This window comes from Pinus tabuliformis, chromosome 1_1 (genome assembly GCF_031772625.1).
Source record: "Pinus tabuliformis cultivar Carrire ecotype Pingquan chromosome 1_1, CPIR1, whole genome shotgun sequence".
NCBI lineage: Eukaryota > Viridiplantae > Streptophyta > Pinopsida > Pinales > Pinaceae > Pinus > Pinus tabuliformis.
The window spans coordinates 196033621-196057635 of NC_142297.1; positions in this window are offsets into that span (position 1 = coordinate 196033621).

A 24015-nucleotide genomic window follows, 5' to 3' on the forward strand; every position below is an offset into this window, starting at 1 on the left:
ACTCTACACTTCGACTCAACTTCTATTCTCTTCCTTAGTTAGTTCTCTTTTACACTTAGAGCCTTGCTCTATGTATACAATCCCATGGTCCGTGGACCATGGGTAGGTCTATTTAGCCAACATTACATTACAAAACTAGGGCGGACAACCCTGTGACTATCATACTTTTGCGGAGCTTTTACAACAAGATTTGGTCAAAACTTGGGCTTTAAGCCCCAAAACATGCCTTGGGGGGGATTCCATTTCCAACAGGCCCCCAACACAAACATCGTGACTCGCCCTCAAGTCACTCTGTCGACGCGGAGTCCCTCCAACTGTTATCGAACTGTGGCAAGGTTAGCAACACACTGAGCTGCTGCTTGCTAGATCTACTGCATTCATTGTTCGGAGACCTCTGTGTTAGGAGTGCTCCTCTACATCAACGTGTGCATCCCCTACATTTGTGTGAGCTTGCTTTCAATATCTGTTGTGATGGTGAAGGCCTCGTCGATCCAAGGCTGGACGTGCGCCTTTAGGACTGCTTCCTTGTGTCGTTCTGCGTCCACCTTCTCTTTTAGCGCTTTCGCTTGCTGCATCCACGCGAGCCTCTGAGTGATGGCCACCGTCTGCGCAGTTCCTTTGATGTTGTAGTACTATTTTTGGAGTTGTTGTGCCTCTATCTCCAAAATCTGGATGTTGGGGTCCTCATGTAGATTTGTGGGGACCTAAAATGATTCGTCTAACATGTTGCAGTCTTGCACTGCACTGCCAATTTCCTCCAATCCCGCTATGATAGCGTTAACGCGCTGTTCTCTGACTTCCAAGGGGGTGGATGGCTGCTCCTTTAATCGCAGCTCAGTGGTCTGAAGGTTCAGATCTAGCTGAACCATTGTCATTTCTTCCCTCACCTCGTGGACCCTTGTTGCTAACTTGTGGATTCGCATCTCTGCTAGTATGTCTGCTAAGATGGCCAGCTCCGGGACACTTTGGCAAGCGTCATCTATCACCTGTACCAGCTATTGATTTTGTGACACCACTTCATCACGTTGTAAGTTCAGTTGTTCCATATTGATTTTCTGCTCACTAAGGACTTGCAGTGCACGGATCTCCCTAGCTCACAACTCTGCAGTTATCCCATGCTGCAACACATATAGGGTCTCTCGCGGGAGTGCAGTTAGATTGATACCGAGACCTTTTAGTGCACTAACCAAAGGCCTGTCAGCCTCATTTGATGCCACTAGTTCCCCTTCTGGTAGCACTATGGTGTTCATCATCCACACGCACGACATCTGTTATATTGCTATTGAGCTGACTGCCAGGTTGGTCGAAATGGTACCTACCTGAGGGGGGCACACCTGCAATTCCTACAACTACACTCGAAGGGCCCCCAACACAATCTAGTTCTCCTACACGAAATCTTGGAGAGCCTTAGAGGTGACATCATGTACTATCTCGCTGATGTCATGTAGATCACCCTCGGTCAGGGTGATCGGGTCAATAGACAACTTTGATTCCTTGACCTTCTTAAGTGAACCTGCCCGCTTTGTTGGGTGCTGGAGCATTAGCTATTTCGATGTAGTTCGTGGGTCCACGCCTCCCTCTTCTGTCTCTGCTTCCCCTGCTTCCTACCCCTATGAAGGCATTGTTTGGCCCTCACCCACCTTTGCAGCTGCCTCCTGTGTTGTTATTTCTGTTGCAGCCTTTTCCTGCTTAGTTGCTTTTTGTGCAGCATCCCATGCTGCCGTACTTCTATTGCCACTACTTCCTTCCTTCACTTTTCGGCCAACTGTGCGATGCGCAGCTTGGCCTCATCCTTCCACGCCGCCTACTTCTCGATCTCTACGATGTCTGGGGTGCGCCACTCCGATCACCATGCCTCCAGGACATTGAAAATGACATCATCTGTGAATACGAAGGGTAACTTTGTCCACTATTTAGTCAGGTCCTTGTGCGCTCTTATATAAAGGCTATGCATGTCCACCTTAAATTCTGCAAAGCTCTGAAGACTATTGTAGATAGTGGGCGACAATCGCGACCTGTAGTTGATCCCCATTCGGAGGTTCATTTCCATGAACACCCAGAAGATTCTATTGCCGCGGATCCTCTTAGTGTCCTTTGTGGCCCAGAGTGAAGCGTACTTCACGGCCTCTGGTAGGTCCTGTCAATTATGGGGAATTGACTATCCTTTGGTAATTCCCTGACCCTGAGCACTATGGACAGCAGAAGCCATGCATAGTGGAACGTTTTTCCCTGTTCCTTAGCTTCGTGACAATTTTCTAAAAACTCCTTGTAGAGGAACTCAGACCAGTTAAACTGGACCCCCTCCGTGCACTACTTAGTCAGTGCTACCACCGACGCAGGTACTTCATCCGCGTAGCATTTGTGCATGAACTTTCCTTCCAGGATTTGGGTCGCCACGCGTATTGATTTTTCCTTGATGTTGGAGATGGCATAGCCCCTCTTCTTGTTTTCCAGCTTGTACTTTTTCTTCTTGGCCTCCATAATGGCCAAGTCACTGCCCTTCCCTTCCGATATGTTCACACGGTACTCTAGTTTGAATGGAAGCCAGGAGACACGATGAATCAAGTCTGTTGTGATGGGGATGGGCTCCTCCAGCCACAAACACCCACCATGTACTAAGCAGAGTAGCTGCCTAATGACAAAAATAGTTATGGGGGTGCATTGGAAATGTGGCACGCATAGCAAATTCAGTATCCCATCCTTTTCCACACCGCACAACCACTTTCACGGCTCTAGCTCTGTAACCCCCATTGAGGTGTTCTACTTGGGTTTCATAAGGTTCCTAGTCTCAAGGTGAGGGAACTTCTCGTGGTCAGCAAGGTCCCAATCTTTGAATTTCAGGCTCAGCACGCGTCCTAGGTGTGTGCCCTCAAACATAATGTTAACTGGGAGGAGTGGGGTCTGGAGTGAGCTCTTGGTCTCATCCAAGTCCTTGGGCACTTTAACCTCCCCTTTTCACGAGGGGACATAGGCGGGAAATTTTGTCATAGGGTGCACAGTCTGAGTGTCCTCCTCCATGCCTTCATCCTCCTCCTCTGCGATGATAAGATCCTTTAGATCTTCTTCTTCTCCATCAGTCTCTATGGTGACGGCTTTCCCCTTCTCCTACATTGATAGCTTGGTGTGCAAAGAGTTCCGCGGGGACATACGTACGGGGACCATTGCTTGTTTCTCCTTCTTGGGTATTTACGTGCGCGGTGATTTCGGGTTTTTTGCCACAAACTCGGTGCCTTCTGGAACATCCCCCACAGTCAGGACCTGCGCGGCCTCATCAACGGTCATTTCTGTTATCTCCATAACATCCTTAGCTATTTCCATTGTATCTGTGCAGAAATCTATCACTCGCGAACTCAGGTCCTCAATTAACACTCGGCACTCAACAATCAGGGCTCTGCTCAATAGCTCAATTCACAAATGACCAAGTGTTGTTTGCTAGGTAGCCCTTTGTAATTTATAGCGGTTTTTGAATTCTAATTCTATCATTTCCCCCAAATCCAGTTCATTAATGCTCCCTTGGTGGAAGATTTTCCCAAATCTTTCCCATAAATCGTGTCTTAAATGCTTGCTTCCCACTCCATTTGGTCTCAAGTCGAGTATCCCATTAGGAACAGAAATTTTCAACAGTCACTTCCTGGCCAACCTGCACAGTAGCACAGCCCCGTGTGTGCGGTTGTAGACCTTGTGACTCTTTGCTTCTATGTGCGGCTCTAACATCACGCAACTCCCGAGTAGAATATTTTATAGTCCCGCACTCCCTTTCAATTGCCTGGAGCACTAAGACTATCCTTCCTTCGGCTAGTCAGGTGGTCGCACCACCCATGAAAAGTTTCATCCTATCATCCATTAGGTTTCCTGGAGAATCCACACCCTTTATTGTGATGGTCAGCATCATGCACTTTACCATTTGCAATGTGCTACCCTGGTCACTACTCTTAGCAATGTGCAGTTCAAGCCAAAGCATCAGATAGATCAATTCACGACAATAGGTCTTAAGCCTATCATCGCGATTGTACGCATCCGGCCTTTCCACCCAGGTCTTTTTGCCGAGAAAATCTTCCTTTATCTCATCCTCCATCTTACTAACTTTTGCATCCACTAGAGCACTTTTCTTCCTTAACCGTAGCCTTTCTTCTTCAAGTTCTTGGAGTCTATGATTTCCCTGTTGGATTTCTACTTCCAAAGTTTCGTAAACTGGCATATCTATCGGTGTTGTCGGGCGTGTTCTAAGTTCCCCAAGTACTATAGGTCTTACTATGGTTGCTTCATACTCTAGCCTTGGCAGTGCCTGCACGGTCAGGTTCTTACACGTGGTCCTATAAACCGAGAGAATCGTTGGTACGCACAGGTCCCAGTTATTCCGCTTCACATGGTGGACCTTGTTCAGCGCGTCGCATACTTTTCTAAATGTTTTTGCATGGATATTCTTCTGCGCACTTAGTCTTTCCATACTTCTTGGTCCCAACTTTTCGTGCCATTTCCTTACCTATTCCTGCTCCATGATCGTGTCTCCTACCACGAAGATGATATGCCTTTGTGTGGGTTTCGCACCATATTCCTGTATCTGCCTTGATAGGTGGGTGCGTGGGTCGGTTCGTCTATCATACTTACCTTTCAATTGCACCCGAGGCTTCCCAAACCGCATGAGCATAATCCTTCTACATTCGTGCCAGTCCTCTAAACTCTTTTGGTGCATACCCCACCACCTTGTGGGCGTAGTGCACAGTACCCATTTCAGAGTGTCAAAACATTGTTGTTCTGGTACTTCTCTTTCAACTTTATTTAGGAAGTCATCCACCTCACTTAACTCGTCATACGTAGGCAACTCTCTTACCTCTATTGCTACGCAACGCAGTGACCTTGTCATCATGTTACAGTTGAGTGTGGTTACCTCATGTAACTGGTTCTACCATCATTCTATCTCTTCGTCAGAATCTGATGTGCAGGAGCTTTCGCGCTCCCAAGAGATTTGGCCATCCATGGTTGGATTTACCCAATCTTTCTCCCATGCGGTTATCTTGTAGCTGCAGTCGAGATCCTCATCGCTGTCATTGTCACGCACTCACTCTGTGTAGCACGATCCTTCTGCAAGGTCTAAAGGTACCACTACATGTAGTGACTTTTTCTCAAAAATCATCTTGCAGTTCTTTAGATTTATCACTCCATTCATGTCAGTGTCCCAATCTATTCCTAGTAGCACGGGGTAGGGATTTTTGTCATCAACAATCTCTATCACGTCCAAATCTGCTAGGGCGCTTGCTCCTTCAATGTCTACTGTAATTCCCTACAATCTTCCCATATGTAGGATGTTTTGCTAGTTCATCGTGCGCAGTTGGATAGGAGACCATTGCCACATAGGCCTGCCCATGCGCTCCCATGTCTGCGTTGGCAGGACTTTCACATCCGATCCTAGATCCAGAATCACTTGGTCCATCTCATATTCCCCGATCTATGCAATCAATCTCATCTCCCTTCATGTTGGCGTTGTGTGCTTCTCGAGCTTCCGGAATACACGTGGTTCTCCTGGAACGGTACCAGCGCATCTAGTTATGAGTTCGTGTAGCCCCTCTACAGCCTTGTTGTCGCACAACAACTTCATGCATGTCTCCAAGAATGTAGTGAGCATCGATGGGTCACCCAAATCAAAGACACAGTCACCCAAGGCAACCATCTGAGAATCCATTTTTAGGCCAAGGATAGGTTCCTAAACCATGTTGATGATATAAACCTTTGGGAATCCAATTTTCCCAAGTATACATTCCCATAAGTCCATCCATTCCCAGACATAGTACATTTTTTCCATGCCTGTTATGTTCCAAGCCATAGGGCTATTGAGGCACCAAACCATGAAATATTATTCACCATCACTATTGAATCCATCAACTAGATGCTGCAAGTCCAGTCTAATCCTAATCTAACTCCTTTGTCCATTGCAAACCTGTTGGACTTGTATACCACATTGGACCCAGCCAAGATCAAAAAAATATTTCAAAATTTCATCATTGAGGAGCGCCATACTCCTAAAGACATTCCACCCTATGTTTTTCCTATTTTTTAGAGACTGGCAGGAGAATAATCACCATGATCTCAAGCATCCTAGGATTCACATCAGACGAGTTTTTGGATGAGATAATCATGGCCTTCATGTTTATTTTCACTCCAGGTCAGCCCCCTGCTATTATGGTAATCCTTTGAAGTTGAAGCTCGAAGAGAAGGCCCTGAGCTTTGATGGAAACCATAGAAAGAAAGTCATCATGGGAAGGGCAGACAAGTAATATAAGAAACACAAACTTCAGAAAGAATCAAAATCCCAATGTTGGAAGGACTGATCCTAACCAGCATGTCAGACCTCCTTTTCAAGAGAATTATGCTGAGACTTCAACATCTAGTGAACCTAATGAGGACCCTCACATCAATCTAATGGGTTTGGATGGTGAAAATCAAATCTTTTTGACACAAGAAGACCAAGAGGTTTACAATGACAGTCAATTCCACACTAAGACAGGTGAATCATTTGATTTTAAAGAAGGTTATGATGCAGTTGTGTATGAAGTACATAAACAATATAAACTCAGAACCAGAACCATAGATGTACCTCTGCCTCCTAAACCAAAGGACAACAAACAACCAAAAAAGATCAATGAAAATGCCACTCCTCCACAATCAGCTGGCAGCTCGAACCCACCTAACAAAGAAGTGACTGTGGAAGATATTTCAGAACAATAGTCCTCCCAAAATCAGCCAAGTACACCTCATCTATTAAAGACAAAGGCCGACGCTCCCCTAGAAAAAAAACATGGCATCAGCTCTACTCAAAATAGACCCAATTATGAACAAAGGACCCCTGATAATACAGCTGAAAAGGAAAAAATGGTTGCAATGAATGCCAAAATTCAAATAGAAAAACCTTTCAACTTGGAAACAGAAATTAGTAAGCTAAAAATATCAGTGCCTCTTTCAGAATTAGCCAAACATGACATTTATAGACAGCAGATCAATAGATCACTCCAAATATCAGACAATAAAGATGTTGTGAATGTTCTAGATGACCAACCAGAGTTGTTGTTCGGACCTGAGGTTAATGGAAAAACAGAGAATGGAGGGATACCACCCTTTTATGTCAGCCTGAATATTCATGACAAGGTCCTACATAATGCAATGTTTGACTCTGGGGCCTCACACAACTTAATGCCCAAATCTGTAATGGAAAAACTTGACTTAGACATCACAAGACCTTACAAGGATCTATTTTCATTTGATTCAAGCCAAGTCAGATGTTTAGGCCTGATCAAAGACTTATGTGTCTCCCTAGTCCAATATCCAACCAAAACTATCTTAATGGATGTAGTGGTAGCTGACATACCCCCTAAGTATGGCATGCTCTTGTCCAGATCCTGGGGGGCCAAACTTCAAGGATCTCTGCAATTGGACATGTCCTATGCAACTATTTCAGTCTTTGGTCAGCCAAAGAGATTGTACCGGGAAACTCTGATGAAATATGTGGTAAGCAGTCAAGATAAGCCCCAAAACTTTCCAATCTATTCCATACACTCAGACATGGATTCATTCATTCTCTACAATGCTGACATATGTCACAAAGCTTATTCTGAACTTTTAATGACAGTAGAGACCAAGGAATCAGATGAACAATCTACCTGCAAAGACCAAGGGACCATGGTGATGGCTGTTAACAAGATAGAAGGAAATGATGTGCCCAACAACTTGCAAAAAACAAATCTGCCCATCATCCAAGTCACTAAAAATTTTAATCCGGATCTTGATCATGAAACTTTATGGTATCTAGAATTTGATGGCTCTGTAAACAAGCTGGGAGCTGGGGCAGGAGTATGGATCCACAATATGCATAATGACCAAGCTGAGGGCCATGCATATAGACTAAACTTCCGATGCACAAACAACATGGCTGAATATGAAGCCCTTCTGTTAGGATTGAAACTCCTAAAAAATCTAGGTGCAACCAAAATCTCAATTTTAGGAGATTCAGACTTGGTCATACAACAAATGAAGGGAAATTTCACCACAAATGATCTAAGGTTGAGATCATACAAGGGGGAGCTGTTCAAATATTGGAGTGCTTCTCACAATCACAACTGACCAAGATTTCCAGAGAACTCAACCTACATGCTCACAGCTTGGCAACTTTTGCCAGCACTTGTAAGTTACCTTTCAAAACCAATCATACTTTCACAGCTAAAATCAAACACAGACCTTCAGTTCCAGATAACATCAAGAATTGGCAAGTCTTTGAGAGTAACAAACAGATAAAAAACTTCCTCACTTTAAAGGAAGAATTCTCTGGGATGAGTATTGACACTAGCACTAGAGATGATCAACCACAAATATGCACAGTTACACAGAACATATCAGCTGAAACAGCTGATCTGTTTTTACATCCGACCACCTTTGACAGTGAAACTATACGGCAGTTGAGACAATCAGAAAACGCAGAGGAAATGGCTGAAGCAGAAGATGAGGTAATTGAGCTAAAGGATAATTTTCTGCCCATAGGTCTAACCCCTTTGGAGGATCTATTTGACTCAAATGATATCTCAAGAAAACCAAAAATCCAACCACTCAATGCTGAAATAGAGGATTGCAACATTGGGACCCATGAACATCCCAAAATGGTCAAATTATCCAAAGCATTACCTCCTGAACAGAAGCTGAAATATATTGAGTTATTTAAAGAATTTCAAGATGTCTTTGCCTGGAGCTATGAGGACCTTAAGTCGTATGATACATCAGTTATCCAGCACACAATACCATTGAAAGAAAATCAGAAGCCTTTTAAGCAGAAACTCAGGAGAATCAATCCAGTCCTCCTCCCCCTCATTGAAAAAGAAGTCAAACGTATGTATGAAGCAGGGATCATTGCCCCAATCAGATTCTCAGACTGGATTTCAAATTTGGTGCCCACAAGAAAGAAAACTGGTGAGATAAGACTTTGTGTTGATCTAAGGAATTTGAACCAAGTATCCCTCAAGGATAATTATCCCTTACCTAAGATGGATCACATTCTCCAAAGAGTGGTGGGAGCCTCAAGGATCTCCTTACTAGATGGTTTCTCAGGATTCAACCAAATTCTAGTACACCCGGATGACCAAGACAAAACTGCCTTCACAACACTTTGGGGAACATTCAAATATGTTAAGATGCCTTTTGGGCTTAAAAATGCAGGGGCTACATTCCAAAGAGAAATGGATATTGCCTTTGCCAAGGAACTTCATGATTTTCTAGTTGTCTACCTTGATGATTTAACTGCTTTTTCGAAATCAGATCAAGAACACTTAGAACACTTGAGGCAGGTTTTCACAATTTGTAGAAAATATGGCATATCCCTGAACCCAAAGAAATCACTATTTGGATTGGAGGAAGGCAAACTCCTGGGACACATAATCTCAAAAGATGGTATTAGGATTGATCCTGACAGAATTCAAGCTATCCTACAAGTACCGCATCCAAGAAATATCAAAGAATTACAAAGCTTTCTAGGGAAGATCAACTTCTTGAGGAGATTCATTCCCAATCTGGATGAACTCATTAGGCTGCTAAACAATATGCTGAAAAAGGATTCCAAGGTCAAATGGACTATGGAAGCTAAACAAGCCTTTGAGAATATCAAAAGAGCATTGACAAACACACCAGTTCTGACAAGCCCTAGATTTGATCAAGATTTCATCATATTCTCTTTTGCTTCTGAGCATACAATTGCTGCTGTTTTGCTACAAAAAGATGACCAAGGCTGTGAAAAACCCATTGCATTTTTCAGCAGAGCACTTAGGGATGCTCCCCTGAAATATCAGATCATGGAAAAACAAGCCTATGCATTGATAAAAGCCATCAAGGATTTCAGAATCTACATCTTGTACTCTCATATAATTGCCTATGTTCCTAATGCAGTGGTCAAAGATATTCTAACCCAAGAGGGCCTTGAAGGCAAGAGAGGCAAATGGATTGCTAACATCCTAGAATATGACATTGAGATCAAACCGACCAAACTGATAAAAGGCCAAGGCCTAGCCAAATTAATGACTGAAACCAATTTCCAAGCCCTTGACATTAATGAACTGGACGACGAACAGGAGATGGTGACTCCACAGATCAACCAAGCCTTTATGCAATCCCCATGGTATGCTGATATATGTTTTGTATTACTAAACCTGCAAGCTCCTCCAGGGTTGTCCAGAACTAAGAAAAGATTCTTGAAAATGAAAGCATCAAAGTTTTGTATTATTGACAATGTTTTGTTTTGGAGAAATCATGAGGGAATATTACTCAATTGCTTAACCTTAGAAGAAACTGACAATGTCCTCAAAGAATTTCATGCAGGTGACTGCGGAGGACACTTGTACTGGAAGTCCACAGCTGATAAAATCCTAAGGGCTGGATTTTATTGGCCCTCCTTGTTTGCTGATGTAAGGAAATTTGTCATGTCTTGCCACAAATGCCAAATTTTTGAGGGCAAGAGGAAGCTGCTACCTTTACCACTCAAACCAATTTCAACTGAGAGACCATTTCAGCAATGGGGTTTAGACTTCATTGGTGAAATTCACCCTTCATCCTCTGGCCAGCATAGGTGGATTCTCACTGCCACAGACTATTTTACCAAATGGATAGAGGCCATCCCTTGTAGGCAAGCCAATGACTCCATTATCATACAATTTCTAGAAACCAATATCTTGTCCAGGTTTGGCTGTCCAGACAAAATTATCACAAACAATGTTGTAGCTTTCAAGTCCAAGAAAATGATCAATTTTTGTCACAAATATCACATGACCCTAGGTCATTCCACTGCCTATTATCCCCAAGGCAATGGCCTAGCTGAATCTTCTAATAAAAGTCTCATCAACATCATTAAAAAAGTTTTGGAAGAAAACAAAAAGAATTGGCATAAGAAGTTGGTAAATGCACTGTGGGCAGATAGATTGACCACCAAGAGATCAATTGGCATGAGTCCATATGAACTGGTTTATGGGCTAGGAGCAAAGTTTCCTACATCTCTAGGAATTCCTGTGATTAAGTTGCTACAAGAACAAGCTGAGCCCAATGACATCCAAAGGAGAATTAATCAGACAATTCACTTACAACAAACAAGAGAAGAAGTCTATCAAAGAACCCAAGTTCTACAAGAAAAGATCAAAAGAATATTCGACAAAAGAACCAAAGCTGAAGATTTCTTTATTGGAAATAAAGTGTTAAGATGGGATTCCAGAAGAGAGGACAAAGGCAAACATGGTAAGTTTGATTTTCTATGGAAGGGACCCTATGTCATTTATGCTATACAAGGAAACAATACCTATTTTTTGAGAAGTGTGGATGGTTCAGACACTGAGGAAGGCCCAGTTAATGGGAGAATGCTCAAGCATTATTTTGACTCATTTGATTAAACACTAAACAGGCATGTATTGTACATAGATATTTGTATTTTCCAGTATTTCCAATTACAGCAGATAAATAAAACAGCAAGTGCATCACATTTTTGAGAAGACCAGGATGATATACTATGATATTTTTGGGAGATATGGATCCTGGCATCTGGGCAGCAATGTAAGCACAGGGCAGTTATCAAATCATGAAGAGAAAGCTTGAGAAACAGATGAAAAACAGATCTGAAATTTCACAGCAAATCAGCTCAGTGGGTGCTGCCTGCAAACATCCAGGATCCTAAGCATTGGTCTCCAACAAACACAGAAATTCAGCCAGCAACAGGGAAGCAAATTCAGGCAATCTGACCTGCTGTTCTTGGCTTTTCACCTGGAAAAGCCATCCCCAAGTGGAGCCACTGTTAGCCTCCTATACCAATAGGTTTTCATCTCTCATGATTGACAGTGGAAGTGCCAAAAATGTCTACCTTCCATGCTGCTAAGGTTCCATTTTTGTGAAAGAACAGACAGTTTAAAAAATGTAAAGAGGGTATGCCTTAAAAGAACAATCAAAGGGCAAGAAAAGGAATTGGTCAATGAAAAAAATAAAAGAAATGAGCCCCAAACAAAGACCATGAAAGTGGCTAGTCCAAATTGCCACTACTAGTTTGATGGGTGGTCCAACAGCTCAAGCTGGGCCTCACCATGTTTTAAATTGCATGTTGTAGACTAGAAAGGAAGTACCTGTTCAAATAGCTCAAGCTTGACAGATGACTAGGTGGATAGAGAAAGAAAGGTGCCCAACTGTTTAATCTGGGCCCTTGGAGGTCATAAGGGTAGACTTAGATAGGAGGGCAGAAAAAAGAAAAGAAAATTCTCAGGGTTTGCAAGACCAAGTGCACCCATACAAAATAAAAAAATGTTAGGCATAATAGGCAGGGTAGGCAGTTGAAGGCTTCAGAAAGCAAAGTCCAAGCACATCACTTGGACCAAATCAAAGTGGCCATCAGCAGGAAAGACAAGAGCAGTGGCCTATGTGGCAAAGTGCCAAATCATCACTAACTTCCCTCATCCCCTTCAAAATTTCTCACTAACTTCCCATGAGCACTGTAGGATCTGCTTGTTCAGTCCTCTTTATACTTTTCACTTGTACAAACTTCATGTCATAAATGACTTCTTTCTTTGAAAAGAAGCCACATTTCTTGTGTAAAAATTCTTTTCATTTTGATCTACTTCCTAACTAAGTTTTATTCCTGAAAAGCTTAGTAACTACCACTTCCCATTCTCATCCCCCCAGTACTAACTACTAATTGTATTTACATTAAATCCCCTATGTTCCCTTTTTTCCCTACTATTATAACACCATGGTGTATAAAACCCCAAGCACTGTATAAATATCCCCCTTTTTAGCACTATAGCTAATTAAGTTTATCTAAGGGAGACATTAGTCCACCAGGGACTATGGTCAACCCTGCTTTGGGATTGCTCTGACCTCTGGTCAGAATAATAACCTACACTACACCCTCGTTTCCCCTCTTTTCCAAAAATTTCATGAAAAACCCCTTTCCCTTTACTCAAACCTAACTCTAACCCTTTATCCCCCCCCCGACAGATTAATTCAAAGCCCACAAGAACCCCAAAACCCAAAGTTCCGCGCCTAAAATATTTAAACGAATATTTTATTGGGCCAGCGGGTCCCCTCAACATGCACGACCGGTCGGGGCGCCCGCCAGCCGTTTGTTATCCGCCGCCCGCGATCCAACGGTGGGCGGTCATTATCAAATCTGAACCCGTCTCCCTTTAACGTCCGGGGAGAGGGTGGTATTGGTGCTCGTACACGGGACACGTGGCGATCAGCGGGGTTGTTCGGAGCCCCCCTCCCCGATACCGCCTTCGCCCAAAGGTGGTGCGGGGAGACCACTTACCACCTCCCCGATACCACCTCCCTTGCTACGTCACCCACACGTCATCATGACGTTGTACTACCTCCGCCCGCCCCCGCGCCTCGTGGCCCTCCACGTAGCCCTGCCACCGTTCTCCGCCCGCCACCGTGTCCAGCCACGCTGGCCTCCAGCTCAGCGTCCACGTCACCCTCCGTACCCCGGGCCCGCCATGACGTCATGCTGACGTCATCGGCAGAAAAGCGCCAATCACCCTTTTTTTCCGAATTTGTTGTTAAAACGTGCGTTTTTGGCCGTTTTATGTCATTTTCAAGCGAAAGTGACCGAGCCGTTGCAAGCATCCGCATCGCGACATTGCCTCCGAACCTCCAAATTCGAAATTGCAACCACCAGAACTCGTCAATTCAGCTGCATTGAGCCCCCACAGTTCGACCCGAAGGTTTTCTAGCTATTCATCCAGGTATTCACCATAATTCTCTTGTTTTGCCCCATGCATACCATTTATCTGCAAGTTCACCATTAAAGCACCTGTCTAATCCCAAATTAAAGACTGTCTACATAGTAATTTGGAATTAAATCAACCCACATTGCCCCAGCTCCATAAATTTGATATTAAGCGATAAACTCACGGCCTAAAGTTACAAATTCATTCTCGAGCTGCCCGGCATTGTTCCCTTTTGCCGTGTGCAGGCCCAAAGCTGCATTTCTCCAATTTGAATCCTACATACCCTCTGCAATTCATCCTCATCAATTCACAATCTCTGTGAAATTACCCAAGCAAAGCAGAGACAGTCCTGCATAGCCCGCCTATTCCATTTGGAGAGAATTTCTAGCATTTTCTACATTGAGTCTGTCACTGAAATTTGGAGGATCCTTCCTAGCTACTATACTTGCCTTGTTCAAATTCAGACTACATTATGGCTGCTCCTGCACCCACAGCCCTCAGTGTTGCTCCCATAAATACACCAAATAAAGACCTGGAGTCCTTGCCTCTTGCTGACAGGGACTACCTCATCCAAGACTTTGTGGGAAACATGGACCATTTGCAAACCTTCAGGCAATTGAGAGATGACTACCTGAATGGCAAGGATACCTATGGCATATGGGAGTCAAATCTGCCACACTACTGTCTCCCCTCTGTCAATATATTTCCAGAGATTATTCGCCTATGTGCTGAGAATTATGATGTGCAACACAGAGCTGTTAAGTCTCCATTTGGGAGCATCCTCTTTTACATTAATGTTGAGTCCATTAACCAAATGCTCAACTTCAATCAAACTGAGCTGTTGTTCCCTTTCTCCATGAACTATTTGCTGGACACAGGTGCCAAGATGTCCAGTGAGGACATTCAGAAAGTCACCAAAACATTTATGAGGCCTGACCACCAGCCCACAGGGCCACCTCCCTACTTGGATGTCTATTTTACTGATATAGGCAGACTTTTGTTGGACATGATTGCTTATGTGCTGGGATACAGAACCAGTGAGCATGTGGATGAAACAATGCTGGTATTTTTGGCTGCTTACAGCCCAGGCCAACCCCTTGCCCACAAATATAATTTTGCCAAGTTCATAGCTAACAAGATCCATGATCAGCTGTACAAAGTAGACAGAGAGGGCATCTTCAAGTATTCATCTTATATCTATCACCTTTTCATGTACTATCAGTCCGAGGCCTTTCCATGCTACATTAAAAAGTTGGATTCTAAAGGGGAAAGAAGATCTGTTATCTTCTGGACATCTGTCTTCCATCAAGTGCAAAAGTCACCATATTCATATTGTGAATTTATTGATCAGTTTGTTTACCCAATCTCTTTCTTATTAATGAAGTCCCCTCCTCCCAGAATATCATTTGATATGCAGAAAGTCCTGCAGCTCTCCAAGAATTATAAAATAGGTGATTGGTACCTATATGAAGATCATACAGTCATCAGAATCTATGGCTGTGAGCTCTGTCCATATAGGCTCCCAAAATATGTGCCCATGAGGCTATTTTCCTTGGAGTATTATAGGCAGCTCATTCACTTTGATCTCACTCACTTTCATAGCTCCAAAAGGAAAGCCCATCTCAATTTCAAACACCACCTGGGCCCCTTCATCATGAATAAGAAAGAGGGATGGCAAGATGCTGAGATAATCCTTAAAGATAAGTACATGCTCTCAAAAAGCTTCCGGTGGGTCCCCTATGACCCTGAAGGCTTCATCACTGCTAGGAGAGTCAAGCACAGACTGCTAGGTTATGAGCACTGCAAGTACCCACATATTGAAAAATATGCCAATCAGCAAGAATGGCTGCCACATACATTAGTTGAAAAATTGACTGAAGAAGAGTTAATGCAAAAGAATGTAAAGGATTTGGAAAAGACTCTTGACCTAGATTCTGTGCAGCAGGTACCCTTCAAGCGACCACAGCCAGTAGGAGAAGGGACCTCGGCCTCAACAGCTGCACCGACCAAACAGGCACCTTTTATAGCAGCCCCAGATACAGGTAAAGGTAAGGGAATAATGGGTGTTGGAGAGGAAGCACCAAAAGAACAACCTGCCCCTTCTAGTGAGCAGCAACAAGAGCAGACGCCCCCTCCACAAACTGAGCCACCAACAGCTCCAGTCTTGCAGAATCCAGCACATGAGGAGAGGGGTAAGAAGAGAGAAAGAGAAGAGTCCACTCTTGCAAGTGGATCCTCCCAGCAACCGGAGTCCAAGAGGCAAAGGGTTGATTCTCCGGAGGTGGAAGAGGTCAGTGAAGAAGTCCTTGACAGCTCAAGGAAAGATGGAGAAGGCAGCCAGCATACAGGTACAAGCTCCTTTCAGCAGGAGCAGGGTTTACCACTTGGCTTGGAGGTGTCATCCTCCACTCAGCAGAGCAAGAAGCCCAAAAGCACTAAGGCTTCTTTCAAGCAAATAAAGGCACAAAATGACTTGCTGAGGGTGGAAGTCTATAAACAGTTTCTGAATGCAACACCTGCCCAACAAGAAAGATTGATGTCGGTTTATGACCTGAAAGAGGAGAAAATGATCCTTAGTCATTTCAAGCCTACAGTGCCACATTCAAAATCAGCTGCAGATTTTGTGAGAACTAGGGTGGAGGTCATGGCCAAAGACATCCATCCCATGGACCAAATAGAACTCCACAAGCAAACTGGAGAAATGGTCTATGCCACATTGGTGGACAGGGCAACCATGGCCCATGAATTGAAAGAATCACTAAAAAATACCAACATTCAGTTGGATTTTGAAAGAATGTCCTCCATGGCCAAGGACAACAGAATAAAATCACTGGAGGACATCATTGTCGACCTAGGACATGATCCTAAGGATCCAAAGGGCATAAGGGCCCTCCTGAAGAAAAAAGAAGATGACCTCAATGCACTGAAGAAAAGGTTGAAGCTGCTGCCCATAGAGCACCCTCAGACAGCAGAACTACAGAAGGAAAAGCAGGCCGATGAGTAGCTAGACCTTATAATGTAGCTCAACCAAAAGGTCCTTGACTTGGAGAAAGAGCTTGAAGGCTTACTACAAGATAAGCAGGGAGAATCCACATCCCAGGCTCCTCCAACCACTTCAACCACTGCAACAACTACAGAGGCAGCAATGGCCCCTGCAAAACCAACAGCTCCAGATTCCAGCACAAGCATGGAAGAATTGACTAAGGCCATTAAAGAAATGGAGCTCCAGGCCAATGAGATAAAATAGGCCAAGGAAAGTTCGGCAGATTTAGATGCCAAATATGACAAATCAAAAATGACTGTGGCAGAGCAAGGAAGAGAAATAAAGGCTCTCAAAGAAAAGATAAAGGCCTTGGAGGAGGAGCTGAATCTAGAAAGTACCATGGCTGAAATAAAAAGAATCCTGTGGGCCAAAATTGACCAATCCATCACTAAACAATGGAAGTCAATTAAAACTGTACACGAGCAGATGGACTTAATTGGCCAAGCACAAACAGAGATCCAAAGGGCCAGAATAGTGTTGGGAAACAGGCCTGAGCTCACAAATAGAATGATAGATTTTTTGAATAGGCAAACAAAGGAAGAATTGGCAGCCATCAATATTGTTAACAGAATAGAGGCTGTCCTTACAGCTAAAAAGGTACTCACTCTCAGAAATTATGTGCAAACTGTGGAGAGGAAGTGTTATGAAATTCAGGCTGAGGTGGATGAGTACAAGGCCAAAATGGCAGCACTGCAAGCAAAGGGACTGCCCAGCCTATTAAACAGCACAGGAAGACTGCTCTCCCGTGAGCAATATGCAAACAGGATGTCCACCTTTGTGGAAAATCAAATTACTACATCTGGCAGTACCTCTGAGGAAACAACGCCTCCAACAGGACAAAGCCTATACAATAAACTTGAAGGTCTGTTTTTTATTGCAAATGAAGTAAACCACCTTTTTGAAATTCCTCCAGATTTTTACAGATATACAGAGGCAGATGAAACTTTAGTGAATATTTGAAGAAACCAAATGCCCAAGGAGGATTGGTGGCAGGCAATGCTTAAAATTTTACCACAATAGCCTCAGTTGCTCCATCCCAGTGAGCTACAGCTCAGCAAAAGTCAAGCAGCAGAATAAAGGTAGCATTATAAGAAGCATTAAAGGCAGCCGAAAGGTGACTCATCATATGGAAAAAGATAGCGGCAGCCAGCAAAAGATAAGATATACGCAATTTTTGACAGCGTATCCTCAACCGACTCCAGCAGCCACAAAGTCAATATCTTCTGACCATTTTGACAGCTAAGGCATTGAGGAGTTACTACAACATTTACTCCCTCAGCTGCAACGCTCCAGGAGTTGGCATAACATTAATGAAGCATTTACTCATCAGCAGGATATTTTCTTATGTAAAATTATGTATATATACCTCCCCTAATAACGTATGAGGGGTTGGTGATTTCACTCTGAGGCAAATGTATTGTATAATTTCAAATTATCTAATGCAAAGGGTTGGAATAGCTCAATGATTTCCTGAAACTTTGATGTCTTGCTGATCCATGCGTGCTGTTGCGGAATTCTTGTGCTGTCTGATGGAATAATAAGTTTTTCTCAATCTCTGTTTTGTCTTCTTATGTTTATTGAATCATACACATATCTCATTAATCTAGCAGTAGAGAAAAGGAATAGTGCAGGATATGTTTGGTTACACCTTGTGCTCAATCTTTACTGCTGTAAATGTTTTCTTCAGAGTTAATCATGGACATGAATTCTTAATTGCTCATGTTTTCATTAATTCTACAAGTATGAATGTTATGTAGAAATTCTTCATTGCTTCTAAATAATATTCTCACTGTTTCTCCATACCAGTTCGTTGGAAGATTCTTAATTGCCTTTCATAGCCTGGTTACATCACACTTAATCTCAGTTTCAAAGCATTGTTTCTCAGACATTTATCTAGCTCTACAGCATCACTACTGTATCAACACAGCATATCAAACAGCTAAAGGACCATTGACTCCATGCCCAATGGCCTAGAACACTCTGGTAAACACATATAAATCTCGACTGAAGTCATCATCCAGCGAATTCCATAAAACAAAACCTTGAGCATCATAGCTAGCCTAACATATTAAACAAACAAAGTTAAAACATAAAGAGAGAGCCCTCTCTGGTCATAGGTAGGCTAGAACCTGTGACCCAAGGATTGGTTAGTGGTTACCTCAGCCGTATTCCCTTGGGAGTCAAAGGGAACAACCTGAGTGATAACAGGCATGAGAGTCCTTACTCTATGGTGGTGGAGGAACAGTAAAAGTTAGTCTGGGTGCATTCAGGATCTTGTCATAGAGTGTGCCAGACTTTGTATAAATCAAGTCCAAATATTGGGCATGAGAAATTACATTCTCTTTAGTAACAACTCCACCTTTCGCCACATCCTCGTTGATAGATGGCAACAAGGATTTTATAAACCACTCAACTAAAAGCTGATCAGGAACATATGTTTTGACCATTCGACGATGGCGACCTCACTCATGAATATGATCAGATATGTGAGTACCAGTAGTCTGTTTAAAGTTGGTCAATAGTTCCATTCCAGTTTCATATTGTATGGGTTATTGGAAGTGGGTTAAAAACGTGGTAGCTAAGGATGTAAAGTTATCAAAAGAAGCTTGTGGTAACTCAATGTACCACTTTGTAGCTAGACCAGTACGTGTTCTCTGGAAAAGACATAGCCTAACTGAATCATCATTCAGGGAGTTTGATGAACACCATAAATGAAAAGTCATGACATGGTTGGATAGGTCTTCTCCAGGGTTTCCATTGAATTTCGGAATATCGAAAGGTAATTTATGAGGAATAATCGGCCACCAAGGTGCATAAAGAATTGGGTCATTGGTATGTCGATTTAGATCTGGTAATTCAAGCGTTGCAACAAAATGCAACTGTCTATTGAGGTTAGGTTGAGCATAACCAGGGTAAGATGGGATTTCCTGGGCAATAGGCCTTTGCATACCAACATAAGGCATCTTCTGCTGTTAACCTTGATAAGGGTAAATTTGTTGAAAAAATACGGTATAAGGTGGTTGTTGAGCACCAGGATACATGTGTTGTTGTCCAAACCCAGCATAGGCTTGTTGACCAGGACCTAGGTACACTTGTTGTTGATCAAACCCAACATAGGCTTGTTGACTGAGTCCAGGATGAGGTTGGTACTGCTGGAATTGTTGTTGTTGACATTGGGGTTTCCAAGGCTGTTGGAGCCACTGTTTTTGTTGTTGATACAACGGTTGTTGATTTAACAGTTGTTTCCCACCAATGTAAGCTTGACCAGGTTTTGAATACACTAAACCAGTGTACGTCTGAGTCATTCTAGTAAAAGGAAAACTGGCCTGCGGTTGTTGGACTCTAGGCACAAGAGGTTGTTGTAAAACTGCCTGAGAAGGTTGAATCTGTAAACTTGAAACTTGGGGGTCTGAGGTTGAAAGACCAGTTTGCACAAGTTGAGACACAACTAACTGAGCTTGCGACTGCAGTAAAGTTGTAACAATAGGCGTAGAAGGTATGGATGAGACAAATTTCATAGGTTGTGATGGATACACAAGCCTTGGTTGAATGGGCATTGTTGGTTGCCACTGACAGACAGTCATTCAAGGCTTACCTAAAGACAATGGCATACCGCCATATGGTTGCCCCTCAAAAAATGGAGGATAAGGAGATTTTGCATATTGTTCTCCGTATGGGGGTAATCTAGTGTAAAGCGGATACATTGGATGGTAACTAGATGAACCAACCCGATATTGACTTTATGGGTCAAGATGTTCAGTATCCATTAATGAAGAACCAAATAAAATTCCTATAGAGGACATGGGTGAAGACCAAGGGCTAGACACAACACCTGAGTGGGTTCCAGATAAATATGTGTTACCCGGTGGGATGGACGGAACACCATACAAATGTGACTTAGGTGTTGTAGTAAACATCAAAGAGGTTGCGACAAAAGATTATGTTGTAGTTGTAATAGATGGTACAGTCTGGGGTGTTGACTCTGCTATATTCAAATGTCCAAATAAATTTCCTAACGAATCAACAGGTGTCTGAAAGTAATCAGGATCAAAAGGAGCAATAATATGAGTATGAGGATAAAGATAAAGTCTAGTTCCAAAACGAAATGGATTTCTGGGTGTTTCTTCCTCAGGTTTCTCTTCTATCGAAATCAAACCAGGTGGAAGGATTTCACCATCAGGTTTGTAATAGATTTCTGGTATTTGTTCCTGAGGTAAAGGGGAAGTCTCGATAGTTATGGATGTCTGAGGATGAACCGGTTGATCAACTTCTAATATGGTAACAAATTCTTATTATTCAACTTCAAGATCCAAGTGTTCTGGTAAAATAACAATAGGTTTAGGTTGGGCTTCTTGAACAACGTCTGGTTCAGAAGTAACTTCTGATTGAACAGTGATAGGTTCGGGATCAGCTTTTGGTTGAACAGATTTAGGTTAAGAAGTAATTTCTTGTTAAACAACTTTGGGTTGAGAATAAACTTCTTGTTGGAAAACTTGGGTTACTGTTTCACTAGGTTCACTTCTAGTGTCCTTAGGTAATTTTGGAGATCCACTTCAGTAACAGATGTTCCAATAATTATAGGAGTAACTGGGTTCACAGTACTTATCGGTATAGGTGTTTCTCGTAATTCAGATGAAGAACCAAAAGTTTGTGAAGTACTGGATTCAGTCGAACGAAATCGCTTTGACCAGATAGGTGTAGCTTCAAGAGGTAAAGGTGGTTTACTCGATGTCATCTGTGAACGACAGGTAATGGTTCATGTTCCTCCACAATTATTGATTGACTTTATTACAAAAAATAAATAAACAAAAATGGGTAAGATAGGCAAAGGGATTACCAAGCAACTATGAACTACATAATACCTCCTGGCCAACCGAGAAGTATGGGCAGGCAATCTCCCTGAATGTTTTGTTCAGTGTATCACAGTTTACAAGGTGACCGACTCGGTTACCTAAGGATGGATAGCAACCTAATGTAGTCCTCCCATATATACCCAAAAGTACATGGAGGCCCAATCCATGTTAGCATTGTCCAATGTGAAACCGCACAGTGAGAGCATTCCTTTATACTTTACGTATTGTAACACCTCCCTATATACTTGAAGGTACATGGACGAGCTATGATATACTCACATACGTGGAATGAGGTATCACACTAAGAATGTATCGCAAACAAGTTAGCGACAGCTGCTATGTTTTACAATGCTGGAACATGTCTCTAGCCTAGGACCTCTAAATGTTTTGCATTAGGTGATAATGCTGCATTAGGTTAATTGAGATTAAATTCAAGTTGATCTTGATTAAGAGTTGGTCTTTCAAGGTTCACTACGTGATGTCTTTGAAATTCCTAGAATGCAACTAATATGATAAGCATTCTTTTCATTCAATTTGAACAATGAAAACCTTAGCTAATACGGATAAATCAATCAGATTCTTTTAATCAAAGAACAAAGAGCACATCTAATGCAACTTCCCTAAAATATTCCTATAATCACACACAAACTTTTTCAATGCACGATGCAAGTTTTTCTTTTCAATTCCCTTAATGTTGATATGAACAAAAGGAAACTAATGCACATATAATCAATCAATCTTTTTGCAAGAACTAAGACTTTACAACGGTTCCTTTTCAAAAGAAATTAAGACTTTTATGACACTTTCTTTTCATCAAAGATTAATTGACTATAATCTAACTTTGACAATGAATTGATAATGATAAAGAAATAATTTAAGAAACACTTAACAATCAAGGCCAAAGTAGGGCTAGGAAAGGAAACACAAATTGATTTTAGAGACACAACAATCATTGATCTTTTAGCAAGCAAAAAGAGAAGGAAATTTAGAAAAAACCAAGCTAAAGGTGGGATTTTGACCTAAGGAGGATCAACACAGCCCTGAACGGGGGACAGTGCACTTCAGAGCATTGTCATCAAGCCAAGGGTGCTCTGTAGTGCACTGTGTCCAAACAAAGCCTGTGCTGGTGCCAGAGAGGCCATTCAAGGGACATTCAAACACATTTTTTTACCAAAAAACCCTTCAAAAAGGATGAAATAATATCAATGGAGGCAAGTAAAGTTTACTAGGCTGTACTAGGATGAGGATAAACTACCCGGAACAATGATCGTTCCCTAGAATGGTCGTCAATTTGTTACATGGAATTTTGCATCTATGGATAAACACAACTTCCCTAAGTGGGTAGCTACACTTAGAACAACAGAATTAAAGAGTTTAACCTTTTCCTATAGAAGATAAATAACACAAGGGACCCACTTGTTATCTTTCGCTTCCCTCTGTCTCCTTTGAATAGCTCCCGTTACTCCTTATCGAACTGAATCCGCTCGATTAGTACCTACAATCATAAATAAAGGACAAAAACTAATCAAAGCAAGAGACCTATCTACTATAAGCAAATGGAATCGAAAGCATTTACACATATAATCATCATACATAAAGAAAAGAATATGGGAAAATTTGTAAACAACTTTATTAAGTAGAAGGAAGAGTTACAACCAAAGAAGTCTGATCCCATGTCACTCATCCAGCTTGAGTTCCATCCTTCATCACAGCAAACGCACAACACTCTGGCAAGATAACAATACTTGCTTATGATCTCAAACCTCAAACCAAAAGTATCTCCTTACAATTCTTCAAAGTCCAGCCCATTATCACAATGATGAGTGCTCAATTTATAGGGAAATGGAGGCAGTTTTGTCATAAATTGGGCATTGAATGGCTTTCCAATTTGGGAGTTAGTTTCCATGGAGGAAGGGTTGAGAGGATAGGATGTTATTTGATTCATTCCCTATCCAATTTTGAGCTCATATGAGAGGATAAGAGGGGGGAGTCTTCTAGAATGGCTTAGAATGAAAGAATATTCCCATAACCCTATGAAGATGTTGCTCAATCTCGCCCAGTACAGGTCAAAGTGGGCCTGGGTGCTCTGCAAAGCAGGCTTGAATGGGCCTCAGTGCTCTGAAGTGCATTTACCCCTGACCAAGGCTACATTGGTCCCTCAAGGAGTCATTTCAGGATTTCTTCAGGCTAGGAAACTCTCAGGAATGATGGCATTCAATGTGATGACTTGTCTAGGGCATGTAGCAACTAAATTAGGGTTTGATGAGCCCTAAAAGTGTTGATCTGAATGATGAGAGTGATGTGCCCAAATAGGACTATAACAATTATTATTATTATTATTATTATGTATATATATATATATACACACACACACACACACATATAATTTATT